We start from the raw sequence: 14,700 nt of genomic DNA on the forward strand, positions 1-14,700 counted from the left end.
CGAATAATTAGGTATAAACCTACGATAATAGCCAGCCAGCCCCAGGAACTGTCTCACCCCCTTTTTGGTCTTGGGCCTCGGGCAGGCCGCAATCGCTGCGGTCTTATTAATTTGGGGACGCACCTGCCCGTTACCCAAGTGGAAGCCCAGATACCGTACTTCCACCCGCCCAATCGCACACTTCTTCGGGTTGGCAGTGAGCCCCGCCCGCCTCAGCGACCTAAGGACGGCCCTCAGGTGTTGCAGGTGCCGCTGCCAGTCATTACTATAAATGATGATGTCATCCAAGTACGCGGCCGCATAGGTGGCGTGGGGCCGGAGGACCCGGTCCATCAGCCGCTGAAACGTAGCGGGCGCCCCAAACAGCCCAAACGGAAGTGTGACGAACTGGTGTAAGCCGAACGGTGTGGAAAAGGCCGTTTTTTCCCGGGATAATGGAGTCAAGGGGATCTGCCAATATCCCTTCGTCAAATCCAGTGTCGAGTAAAAGCGAGCCGTGCCTAGTCGATCGAGCAGCTCATCAATACGAGGCATTGGGTACGCGTCGAATTTAGACACCGCGTTGACTTTTCTATAGTCCACACAGAACCGGACCGAGCCGTCGGCCTTGGGAACCAAGACCACCGGGCTGCTCCATTCACTGTGGGACTCCTCGACGATGCCCATTTCGAGCATGGCCTGAAGTTCTTCCCGAACCACCTTTTTTTTGTGTTCGGGTAATCTATAAGGACGGCTACGCACTACCACCCCCGGGGGCGTCTCTATGTGGTGTTCTATGAGATTGGTGCGACCGGGCAGGGGCGAGAACACATCCGAAAACTCGGCCTGCAACTGGGCGACCTCCGTGAGTTGGGTCGGGGAGAGGTGGTCTCCACAGGGGACCGGAGAGGTGCGAGATGCCAATGACCCTTTTTGGACCTCCGGCCCCAGCTCCGCCTTCTCCGGAACTACCGACACCAACGCCACGGGGACCTCCTCGTTCCAGAGCTTCAGCAGATTGAGGTGGTAGATCTGTAGCGCCCCCTCCCTGTCCGTTCGCCTAACCTCATAGTCGACGTCCCCGACTCGCCGTGTGACCTCGAAGGGCCCTTGCCACTTGGCGATTAATTTGGAGCTCGACGTGGGCAGCAGGACGAGTACCTTATCTCCCGGAGTGAACTCTCTAAGGCGCGTGCCCTTGTTGTACAGGCGGGTTTGCCGTTCCTGGGCCTGCCGCAAATTCTCCTGAGTTAAGTGGGTGAGTGTGTGGAGTTTTGCGCGCAGATCCATAACGTATTGAATTTCATTTTTGCTCTGTGAAGGTCCCTCCTCCCAATTTTCCCGCAGTACATCTAAGATGCCGCGCGGCTTACGCCCATACAATAATTCAAACGGGGAGAACCCCGTGGAGGCTTGGGGGACCTCTCGCACTGCAAACAACAAGGGTTCGAGCCACTTATCCCAGTTACGTGCGTCCTCACTTACGAATTTTTTGATAATATTCTTGAGGGTGCGGTTGAACCGTTCGACTAAACCGTCCGTCTGTGGGTGATACACGCTGGTGCGGATCGGCTTAATACCCAGTAGCCCATACAGTTCAGCCAGTGTTCGTGACATAAACGAGGTGCCTTGGTCAGTCAGAATCTCTTTCGGGATTCCGACCCGGGAGATGACGTGGAAGAGGGCCTCTGCAATACTACGTGCGGAGATATTGCGAAGAGGCACCGCCTCCGGGTATCGCGTTGCATAGTCCACCAGAACCAATATAAAGCGGTACCCTCGTGTTGACCGATCTAATGGCCCGACGAGATCCATCCCAATTCTTTCAAACGGGGTCTCGATTAATGGTAGGGGGCGCAAAGGCGCTTTTGGAATGGCCGCGGGATTTACTAACTGGCATTCGCGGCACGCCGTACACCACTTACGGACGTCGCCGCGAATCCCCGGCCAATAGAACCGGGCCATTATCCGGGCGAGTGTTTTATCCTGCCCGAGGTGTCCCGCCATGGGATTAAAGTGAGCCGCCTGGAATACCAATTCCCGGCGGCTCTTTGGAATTAACAACTGGGTGACACGTTCCTTCGTCTGAGTGTCCTGCGTCACTCGGTACAACCTATCCTTTAAAATGGAAAAATAGGGGAAGGTCGGGGTGGCGTTCGGCTGGAGCGTTTGACCATCGATTACTCTCACTTGGTCAAACGCGTGTCGCAGAGTTTCGTCTCGCGATTGTTCCAGTGGGAAATCCGCGAGGGATTCCCCAATAGAAAGAGGAGGGGCCGGGGGCTCCTCACTCTGTCGCGGAGATGACGTAGACGGCTCTGCGACCGCAGCTCCAGCCAAAACGACACCGGGACCCCCCCCCGCTAACCGGCAGGACCCACTCTTTACTAGGTGTGCCATCAACCCCCGGAATCCCGGCCAATCAGTCCCCAAGATCAAAGAGTGGGTAAGGCGAGGATTAACCGCCGCCTTTACTATGGATTTGTCCCCTCTGAAATGTATGTGGACCGACACCAACGGGTAGCAGTGAACATCCCCGTGCACACACAACACCTTCACCCCTTGTGCTCCCCCCAATGCCTCGTCTTGCACCAGGCTTTGGCGGATCGAGGTCTGGTTGCAACCCGAATCCACCAACGCCTGATATGTCACCCCTTGTACACTTACCGGTATGCGATATGCTCCGGCCTGATCGAGGGCAGCCTCTGGCGCGTCGGGGATCCGCACCACCGCCCCCACCTCCATCGCGACACACTGTTGCTGCAGGTGGCCCGGTTCCCCGCAGCGCCAGCAAACCGGCCCGGGCCTCCCCTCTGCAGCTGTGGTTTGAGGGTCACTCACCTGAGGGGGGGGAGAGACAGACACAGAAGGGAGAAACGGGAGGGCACCACGGGTGCGGCGAGCCGGCTGGGGTGGAGCCGGCCCCCGCCTCCGTGGTGGGGGAATGGGGCGAGGACGGGACACGGGAGGAGGGGGAAGAGAGAGAGAGAGAGAGAAGAGGAGAGAGAAGAAGATGACAGCCGTTGTCCTGCCGCCGGGACAGCCGCCAGATGATCCTCCGCCAGTCCTACGGCCTGATCCAGCGACGCCGGGCGGTGGCACTGGACCCACTCCGCGGTTCCGGCGGGTAGGCGGGCGATGAATTGTTCCAGCGCCACCTGGTCGATGATCCCCTCGGCGTCGCGATCTTCGGCCCTCAGCCACCGCCAGCAGGCGTCCCGGAGCTGCTGGCCGAACGCGAATGGGCTGCCGACTTCCTCCATTCGCAGCGCGCGGAAGCGCTGGCGCTGCTGCTCCGGCGTGCGCCCCACGCGCTGGAGGACAGCCCGGCGAAGGTCGGCGTAGGCCAGCCGGTGGTCGGCGGGGAGCTGTAGTGCGGCTAACTGCGCCTCTCCCGTCAGGAGGGGGAGGAGGCGCGCCGCGCGCTGCTCCATCGGCCACCCCGAGGCTTCGGCGACCTGTTCGAACAACGCGATGAATGCCTCGGGGTCGTCCTGCGGGCCCATCTTAGTCAAGGTGATGGGAGACGGGCCCGCGGCCGGTGCGCTGGTGGACCCCGCCGACGCGAGGAGGCGCCGGAACGCCTCTCGGTCTTCCTGTTGAGCCAGCACCAGGGCTTCGAAGCGCTGCTCCTGCTCCTTCCGGAGCGTGACGAGTGCCTGGTGCTGGCTCTGCTGAGCCGTGGCGAGGGCGTGGATCAAGTCCGCGAACAGGGAGGATTCCATGGGGCTGCAGGACAGGTGCTCCACGATCCCGGGTTTCGGCACCACTGTAAAGGTTCTCGAGATGTGGGTGGAGCACAGAGGACGGCAGGACAGAGACTGAGTTCGCAAAACTCTTTTATTCGCACTTTTCAGCGGAAGCGTTTCTCTCTCTCAGTCACACACACACACATTCCGGTCCTCGGGTTGTAGAGAGAGCTCCTCTGCTCTCGCTCTCCCTCCTTAAATAGCCCGGTTTACTGGGGAGAACACACACAAAACATAGATTAATCACACTCAGGTGAAGCGATTCTGCCACTTACCTTCCCCAACTCCGCCCTCCTGTCACAGACCGGCGCTTGACCACGCCCCCGCTGCCACACACCTTCACTATCCAGCGACGTAGGGCATTTACAGGGCGAGCAGAGGGAGAGTTATTTGCAAAAATTGAGGTTAGCAGGCTTAGAGAACGACGTTTACCTGCTTCTACCAGGATTGTTCACTGACGTCCGGAAGTACACAAAGCCCTCGTCTTTACCTGACTTCGGCCCACATGATCTGTATACCTATGTCGTTAAAAACCCATCGCCAAACACAGGTATTGATCTGAAAGCATATAAGAGTTTGGATGCCTACAAATATTTTGTGTCAGGCTGGGTAACATGCCTACATCAGCGGGTCGTCCCTGGTGCCGGTGGTCGCCATCTTATTATAGCTAAGGTTTGTTCACGTTTTCATTTACTTTCGGTCCTCAGGATAAACAAAATGTTATTAAATGTCATTGAAATAACTTCTTAGTCTGTTGAGACATGGCCCGTTATAAATTTGCTGTTACCAGGCAATGACCAAGAACTGTATTATTAGGGTCGGTGTCTGTGTTGTAGCAGTGTACTAGCAGCTAGCTGTTAGCACTAGCTAATGTCAACAACATCATAGCTGGTATGTTACTGTAGCAATATTTACGTTCAGTCATTTGGATGACTGTTAAAACCTTTCAGTCTCAAGTTTTTCCTTTACTGTATTTACTAGTTTACTGTAATAATGATCCGGCAGCTATTTACACCGGATCCAGTGTAAATAGCTGCCAGAGCGCGCTCCGGCTTGCTCCCCCTCAAATTAAGCAGCGCGCTCCGGCTTGCTCCCGGAGTGCTCCGGCCGAGGTTCCGGATTTGAGGGGGAGCAAGCCGGAGCGCGCTCCGGAACCTTGACCGGAGCACTCCGGGAGCAAGCCGGAGTGCGCTGCTTAATTTGAGGGGGAGCAAGCCGGAGCGCGTTCCGGAACCTCGGCCGGAGCGCGTTCCGGAACCTCGGCCGGAGCACTCCGGGAGCAGGCCGGAGCACTCCGGGAGCAAGCCGGAGCACGCTGCTTAATTTGAGGGGGAGCAAGCCGGAGCGCGCTCCGGCAGCTATTTACACTGGATCCAGTGTAAATAGCTGCCGAATCATAATTACAGTAAACTAGTAAATACAGTAAAGGAAAAACTTGAGACTGAAAGGTTTTAACGGTCATCCAAATGACTGAACGTAAACATTGCTACAGTAACATACCAGCTACTATGTTGTTGACATTAGCTAGCTTGACCTTCAAAATGGTGGACACCGGGGCGTCACGTGACCCTGTGACGTCAGGTGAAATACCTCAATAGCCATAGACTAAATAACACGTTAGATACAACTGCAACTAAATGTGTTTCTTCTCTTTTTCCTTTTTCATTTTGTAGGAGCAAATACAGCTGTTAAAAAAAAACTAGATAAACAGGTAGACACACCTGGTTATGAAATATGGACGTCTAATAAACACAGCTGTCTGTCAAGTTGTACATGCTCACATATTGTACCCTGATGGCTTAATACAAGACACTTATACAATGCATTCAGGAATAATGAATGTGTTGAGAGTGGATATACACACAGACATGAGTAATGTGGAAATGAAAGTGAACAGGACACTTTGTGCTGAAAGGAGATATGCAGAGCCTTTATTTTTAAATAAATTTCTGAGTGGATAGTATCTCCATCCTTTACTCTTGCATGCTGTAAAATGGGAATAAAAATATACTTTTGAGAGTTAAAAATCAACCACGAAGTTGGCAATCGAACTGCCCCCACTGAGCCAGCCCTGAGTGCGTGACATCACAGCTGTCACCGGTTTTAAAGGTCATAGGCAACGGTCGGGGGTGAAACGTGGAATATCAACTTTATTGTCTAGAACAACCCAAAAAGCGAATTCAATCTGCCTAGTGTCTAATTTGCACCCTAAAATGGAATAAAACAGTTAAAATATACTGTTTTGCCCAATTTCCAAAGGTTTGTTTACATCTCACTTATGCGCACTTTCACTGCCAGTGAACCATCGTCGTGACGTCATTTGAGCCAAACAGACCGGGAGCAGTTCTGTGTTTACCTGCGAACCAAGCACACGTGTACGGACTTTGGTCGTGAGAGGTTGTGTAAAATGTCTGAAAGCGATAGCGATTTTGAAGTAGGAATTCTCCAAATTAAATATCGAGAGGTGAAACCATATATGTATGAACCTATGGCCATTGCAAAGCAATCAGTGAACGTGGTTCACTGGTTTGACTGTGCGGCTTCGGAATCGGACAGCGACTCGGCCGACTCTGATCGCGGTGACCCCGGACCTCAACAAGACTCACTCCCAAATGATTTATCCTGGTAATTATGATAAATTCTTACTTTCGTCATAATACTAAATAAGAGCCCTTTTGAAGAATAATTAAACCGCCCTCCCTAGTGGATATAGGTAACAATTACTGGACAGTGCACCGGTAGGCCACATTAGCCTGCCATCCGCGGCATTATACTATTTATAGCCTACTCTAAGCGAGAAAATATCCCTTTGTCTCATTTCCACAATGACTGTACAGGATCCCTCAGGATTCTTGAGTCAAGTCAAGTCAACTTTATTGTCAAATATGCTATACATGCTCGACATACAGCACAGATGAAATTTCAGTCCGCTCTGACCCACAGTGCAAACAGGCAATGCAATAAATAAAAATAGAATAACTGAAATAAACAATATAAACACACATATACATACACACACAACCCCGATTCCAAAAAAGTTGGGACAAAGTACAAATTTCTGCCTTTATTTTCATATTCTTTTATTTTAATTAATTTCCTGATATTTTTTCAAAAATTTTTCTTATTTTTGTTTTTGCAGGGTTGTTCTTTTTTTTGGCACTCCCGTGACTCCAGTATGGTGCTGTGGGTGGAGAAATGAAAACTAAAAGTTAAAGAAAGGAGATTACAACCCCGATTCCAAAAAAGTTGGGACAAAGTACAAATTGCAAATAAAAACGGAATGCAATAATTTACAAATCTCAAAAACTGATATTGTATTCACAATAGAACATAGACAACATATCAAATATCGAAAGTGAGACATTTTGAAATTTCATGCCAAATACTGTCTCATATGAAATTTCATGACAGCAACACATCTCAAAAAAGTTGGGACAGGGGCAATAAGAGGCTGGAAAAGTTAAAGGTACAAAAAAGGAACAGCTGGAGGACCAATTTGCAACTCATTAGGTCAATTGGCCATAGGTCATTAACATGACTGGGTATAAAAAGAGCATCTTGGAGTGGCAGCGGCTCTCAGAAGTAAAGCTGGGAAGAGGATCACCAATCCCCCTAATTCTGCGCCGACAAATAGTGGAGCAATATCAGAAAGGAGTTCGACAGTGTAAAATTGCAAAGAGTTTGAACATATCATCATCTAAAGTGCATAAGATCATCAAAAGATTCAGAGAATCTGGAAGAATCTCTGTGCGTAAGGGTCAAGGCCGGAAAACCATACCGGGTGCCCGTGATCTTCGGGCCCTTAGACGGCACTGCATCACATACAGGCATGCTTCTGTATTGGAAATCACAAAATGAGCTCAGGAATATTTCCAGAGAACATTATCTGTGAACACAATTCACCGTGTCATCCGCCGTTGCCAGCTAAAACTCTACAGTTCAAAGAAGAAGCTGTATCTAAACATGATCCAGAAGCGCAAACGTCTTCTCTGGGCCAAGGCTCATTTAAAATGGACTGTGGCAAAGTGGAAAACTGTTCTGTGGTCAGACGAATCAAAATTTGAAGTTCTTTATGGAAATCAGGGACGCCGTGTCATTCGGACTAAAGAGGAGAAGGACCACCCAAGTTGTTATCAGCGCTCAGTTCAGAAGCCTGCATCTCTGATGGTATGGGGTTGTATTAGTGCGTGTGGCATGGGCAGCTTACACATCTGGAAAAGAACCTCTTCATCTGTCCACACTACAGCGAAGCGCTACAGTACCGATACTGTACCGGTACGAAACCCATACATTTGTGGGTTTCGTACTGATACAGTTATACCGCTACAGTACCGGTATAGTTGCTAGTGTGGACAGGTGTTGCGGTACGAAAGTCGTATCGTATCGGTACAAAATCCCTAGTGTGGACAGGGTAATAGAGATAAACAACCATTCACACTTACATTCACACCTACGGTCAATTTCGAGCCACCAACTAGCCTAACCTGCATGTCTTTGGACTGTGGGGGGAAACCAGAACACCTGGAGGAAACATGGAAAGAGACACGGCGAGAACATGCAAACTCCACACAGAAAGGAAGGAAGGAAGGAAAATTTATTTCTAAAGCACATTTAAACACAGTTTACACTGACCAAAGTGCTGTACAGAGTGTAAAAATAAATAGATATATTAAAGCCGCTAGCTGCCTTGACGGGCCCTCGCACGTGTGGTTCCGCAACCCAGGACATTCCACCACCCAACAAAACAGTCACATGTCATATACTCATCAAATATTCAAAGATGATGTGCATGTTGCAAATGCCATGACTGCTTGACGGATGAGAGATAGACAAAGACTGTGTGTGTGTGTGTGTGTGTGTGTGTGTGTGGTGTGAAAATGTACATTTATATATGTACAAAACTATACATATGTCTCCTCCTTATCTCTATCTCACGCTGTAATCTTAAGTCATCTTAGCTTTCCTGTGTCTGCAGTGTGTGTGTGTGTGTGTGAATGCAGAGTTTTCATATGTCTGCAACAAAATGCACAATGATGGGGGCTCTACAATCCCGATTCCAAAAAAGTTGGGACAAAGTACATATTGTAAATAAAAACGGAATGCAATAATTTACAAATCTCTAAAACTGATATTGTATTCACAATAGAACATAGACAACATATCAAATGTCGAAAGTGAGACATTTTGAAATTTCATGCCAAATATTGGCTCATTTGAAATTTCATGACAGCAACACATCTCAAAAAAGTTGGGACAGGGGCAATAAGAGGCTGGAAAAGTTAAAGGTACAAAAAAGGAACAGCTGGAGGACCAAACTGCAACTCATTAGGTCAATTGGCAATAGGTCATTAACATGACTGGGTATAAAAAGAGCATCTTGGAGTGGCAGCGGCTCTCAGAAGTAAAGATGGGAAGAGGATCACCAATCCCCCCAATTCTGCACCGACAAATAGTGGAGCAATATCAGAAAGGAGTTCGACAGTGTAAAATTGCAAAGAGTTTGAACATGTCATCATCTACAGTGCATAATATCATCAAAAGATTCAGAGAATCTGGAAGAATCTCTGTGCGTAAGGGTCAAGGCCGGAAAACCATACCGGGTGCCCGTGATCTTCGGGCCCTTAGACGGCACTGCATCACATACAGGCATGCTTCTGTATTGGAAATCACAAAATGGGCTCAGGAATATTTCCAGAGAACATCATCTGTGAACAAAATTCACCGTGCCATCCGCTGTTGCCAGCTAAAACTCTATAGTTCAAAGAAGAAGCCGTATCTAAACATGATCCAGAAGCACAGACGTCTTCTCTGGGCCAAGGCTCGTTTAAAATGGACTGTGGCGAAGTGGAAAACTGTTCTGTGGTCAGACGAATCAAAATTTGAAGTTCTTTATGGAAATCAGGGACGCCGTGTCATTCGGACTAAAGAGGAGAAGGATGACCCGAGTTGATATCAGCGCTCAGTTCAGAAGCCTGCATCTCTGATGGTATGGGGTTGCATTAGTGTGTGTGGCATGGGCAGCTTACACATCTGGAAAGACACCATCAATGCTGAAAGGTATATCCAGGTTCTAGAGCAACATATGCTCCCATCCAGACGACGTCTCTTTCAGGGAAGACCTTGCATTTTCCAACATGACAATGCCAAACCACATACTGCATCAATTACAGCATCATGGCTGCGTAGAAGAAGGGTCCGGGTACTGAACTGGCTAGCCTGCAGTCCAGATCTTTCACCCATAGAAAACATTTGGCGCATCATAAAACGGAAGATACGACAAAAAAGACCTAGACAGTTGAGCAACTAGAATCCTACATTAGACAAGAATGGGTTAACATTCCTATCCCTAAACTTGAGCAACTTGTCTCCTCAGTCCCCAGACGTTTACAGACTGTTGTAAAGAGAAAAGGGGATGTCTCACAGTGGGAAACATGGCCTTGTCCCAACTTTTTTGAGATGTGTTGTTGTCATGAAATTTAAAATCACCTAATTTTTCTCTTTAAATGATACATTTTCTCAGTTTAAACATTTGATATGTCATCTATGTTCTATTCTGAATAAAATATGGAATTTTGAAACTTCCACATCATTGCATTCCGTTTTTATTTACAATTTGTACTTTGTCCCAACTTTTTTGGAACCGGGGTTGTATTTTGGTCTCATCTGACCACATGACCTTCTCCCATGCCTCCTCTGGATCATCCAGATGGTCATTGGCAAACTTCAGATGGGCCTGGACATGTGCTGGCTTGAGCAGGGGGACCTTGCGTGCACTGCAGGATTTTAATCCATAATGGTGTAGTGTGTTACTAATGGTAATCTTTGAGACTGTGGTCCCAGCTCTCTTCAGGTCATTGACCAGGTTCTCCCATGTAGTTCTGGGCTGATCCCTCACCTTTCTCATGATCACTGATACCTCACAAGGCGATATCTTGCATGGAGCCCCAGACTGAGGGAGACTGACAGTCGTCTTGGAGTTTCTTCCATTTTCTAATAATTGCGCCAACAGTTGTTGCCTTCTCACCAAGCTGCTTGCCTATTGTCCTGTAGCCCATCCCAGCCTTGTGCAGGTCTACAATTTTGTCCCTGGTGTCCTTAGACAGCTCTTTGGTCTTGCCCATGGTGGAGAGGTTGGAGTCTGATTGATTGAGTGTGTGAACAGGTGTCTTTTATACAGATAATGAGTTCAAACAGGTACAATTAATACAGGTAATGAGTGGAGAATAGGAGAGCTCTTAAAGAAAAACTAACAGGTCTGTGAGAGCCAGAATTCTTGCTGGTTGGTACCAGCATCAAATACTTATTTCATGCAATAAAATGCAAATTAAATATTTAAAAATCATACAATGTGATTTTCTGGATTTTTTTTTTAGATTCTGTCTCTCATAGTTGAAGTTTACCTATGATAAAAATTACAGACCTCTCCATTCTTTGTAAGTGGGAAAACTTTCAAAATCGGCAGTATGTCCAATACTTATTTTCCCCACTGTAAGTACAGTACATCTGTCCAAAACTTTCAAAACATTTTCTTTTCTTTTTTTAATGTTTATTTCTGCCTTTATTTTTGGATTTGTTTGTTTATTTATGTTCTGTGACTCCAGTATAGTGCTATGGGCAGAGAAAAGGAAACGAAAGTTAAAGAAAGGAGATTATTATCTTCTGCTTCTGTTTAATACTGCATAATGCACAATGTGCTGTTTTGTAAATTATGTTTTTAAGAATGAGTATGATTTGATATTTGAGACTCAGTAACTTCATTTACAATTTCAATCCAGATGTTTACATTGGGGCGGCACGGTGGTGTAGTGGTTAGCGCTGTCGCCTCACAGCAAGAAGGTCGGCGTTCGAGCCCCGTGGCCGGCGAGGGCCTTTCTGTGTGGAGTTTGCATGTTCTCCCCGTGTCCGCGTGCGTTTCTTCCGGGTGCTCCAGTTTCCCCCACAGTCCAAAGACATGCAGGTTAGGTTAACTGGTGACTCTAAATTGACCGTAGGTGTGAATGTGAGTGTGAATAGTTGTCTGTGTCTATGTGTCAGCCCTGTGATGACCTGGCAACTTGTCCAGGGTGTACCCCGCCTTTCGCCCGTAGTCAGCTGGGATAGGCTCCAGCTTGCGTGTGACCCTGTAGAACAGGATAAAGCGGCTAGAGATAATGAGATGAGATGTTTACATTGTTATTTGCTGATGTCATCCAAAGAGTTGAGGCTGCATTTGAAAAGAAAATATTTTCGGTTTCCTTTCCTGAACAAATGGGTGTGGATTTAAATCGCTTCTATCACTGTAGTCTCCCTGATCTGTTTTCACAGTGTGAGATACACAGAGACTGAACACAATGAGATAAATGCTGTCATTCTGCCTGAATACTAAACCTTCCTTTCACTGAAAGCACCCATAAGGGTACATTTTTTTTCTACCTTTAGTCTGTATTTCTAACCTAATATGAATTAATGTTACAAAAATAATTGAAGGTACATAATTGGACCTTATGAACCACTCTTGTTCCACAGAGGAATTGTTTACATGTACTTTATTGATATAAAAGGTTTATATTGTTTTTTGTTTTTCTCTGAGAATTATACTATTTTAGTGAGTTTCATTCATGCATATGACTCAGTTATTTCTTTCTCTACTAGTTCAACACAAGACACATTTTTCAAAACCAGACTTCTTCAGCTGGAATGCCATTTTACCTGGGCTCTGAACAAAAATGATGTAGATCTCATTGACCTTCTGAACAGGATAGAAGAACAGCTTAACCTGGATCTTGGAGGGGAGACAGGAGCTGCACGTGCACACAGCTAAAAGGGATTTGTGAAATTTCTTCTTGGCTCCAATACTGAGGCTCTCAGCAACTTTGAGAGATCTGTAGAGCTCACTAAGTCTCGTGGAAATGACTGTGACAAGTTGTTTGTTGTTGCTTATGGAGACCTTGCATGGTTATACTATCACATGGGTAATTTCACAGAGTGTGAAAGCTACTTGAATAAGCTGAGCGAGATTAAAGTGAAATATCCATCTGTCCCATATGCTGAGGTGCTTGGAGAAAAAGGATGGACATTCCTTAAGTTTTCTCAGAAATATTATGAATAGGCGAAAAAGTGCTTCAAGAAGGCCCTGGAGCTGGAACCAGAGGACCCTGAATGGAATGCCGGCCTTGCTATTGCTCTGTATCGGCTGGAGTATAATCTCCAAAATTCAGCGGTGTCAACTGAAACTTCAACTGAAAATTCAACTGATCAGCTTAGATGGGCCATAGCCACGAACCCAGACGATGATGTTCTTAAGGTTCTGCTTGCACTTAGATTGACTGTTGACAAGAAGTACAACGAGGCAGAGAGCCTAGTGGAGCAAGCCTTAGAGAGCTCTCCAGAACATCCACATGTGCTTCGATATGTTGCAAAGTTTTTGCGGAATCAAGGGTCTGTGGACAGGTCTATTGCCCTCCTAAAGACAGCATTAGAGAAAGTGACCAATGCAGCCTTTATACACTATCAGCTGGGGCTTTGCTATAAGCAAAAGATCCAGAATCTGAGGTTTGCAGGAAGCCACCACAGAACAGGTGCTGAAATTAAGCAAGCTCAAGAGCAGTGCATCTACCACTTGGAGATGGCAACCAAACTGAAGACTGGTTTCATCCTTGCTGTGAGTAATCTGGCCCTCCAGTATGGGGTGAAGCAGGATATGCAGAGAGCAGAAGAAATGTTCCGGAATGCATTTCAGACAGCTAAAGAAAGAAATGAGAACTGCCAGTATGTTCATCTCTGTTATGCAGAATTCCAGCAGTACAGTATGAAATGTGAGCCAGCTGCCATCAAACACTACACTGAATGTCTGAATTTAAATCCAAAGACATATCATGGGAAGAAAAGTGCTGAAAGTCTGAAAAAGATTGCAAAGAGAAGAATTGAGAACAACCCAGAGGATGGAGAGGCCTTTGGAATACTCGGAATCATTCATAAGGAACAAGGAGAAAAGCAACAAGCCATAGAGTGCTTTGAGAAAGCGCTGAGCTGTGAAGACAATGAGGATTATCTCAGTCATCTTTGTGAACTTCGGATTTCATTACAGTAATATTACAAATATCCTGTTTGATATATAGCCAATTATTTATACATTCATGAGAGTTAATAGTGACTGTATACTGTCTGAATTTAAAATACATTATATATATATATATATATACACATACATATATATACACACGCACACACACACACATATATACACACACGTGTGTGTATATATGTATATGTGTGTGTGTGTGTATATATATATATATATATATATATATATATATATATATATATATACATACACACACGATAAGATATTAAGATTACTGTTATAATGAATAGATCATTAGTTCAATATGCTATTAATATTAAATGTAGTAATGGAAGAAGATGACTGCTTTACTCCCTATTAATGTTCTATTATTAAAGTTTGTCCTGCACTTTGTTTTGAAAAAATCACTTTCTTCTTATGGAAATTAAAGTACTTTTAAGTGAGAAATCATAACCTGTGTTGATCTCTTTCCTGCAGAACAAATATTGAGGTTTTTCACCCACGTGACCAAGTCATGTGATGCATCGTTAGGCTGCCATTTTGGACGTCACGGCTCGAATCAGTTTGAATGCGAGGAAGGCGACAAACGAAAAACATAAAAGAAAAAGGAGCGAGATGCAGAAAACACCTTCACTATCCAGCGACGTAGGGCATTTACAGGGCGAGCAGGGGGAGAGGTATTTGCAAAAATTGAGGTTAGCAGGCTTAGAGAATGACATTTACCTGCTTCCACCAGGATTGTTCACTGACGTACGGAAGTACACGAAGCCCTCGTCTTTACCTGACTTCGGCCCACATGATCTGTATACCTATGTCGTTAAAAACCCATCGCTATACACAGGTATTGATCTGAAAGCGTATAAGAGTTTGGATGCCTACAAATATTTTGTGTCAGGCTGGGTAACATGC

The 14,700-nt window shown here is 46.6% G+C and overlaps 1 pseudogene; it reads left to right on the forward strand.

Moving 5' to 3' along the window:
• Positions 1 to 11,975: 11,975 nt before the first annotated feature.
• Positions 11,976 to 13,797, forward strand: LOC132897596 (interferon-induced protein with tetratricopeptide repeats 5-like; annotated as a pseudogene).
• Positions 13,798 to 14,700: the final 903 nt, after the last annotated feature.

This window comes from Neoarius graeffei, chromosome 14 (assembly GCF_027579695.1).
Source record: "Neoarius graeffei isolate fNeoGra1 chromosome 14, fNeoGra1.pri, whole genome shotgun sequence".
NCBI lineage: Eukaryota > Metazoa > Chordata > Actinopteri > Siluriformes > Ariidae > Neoarius > Neoarius graeffei.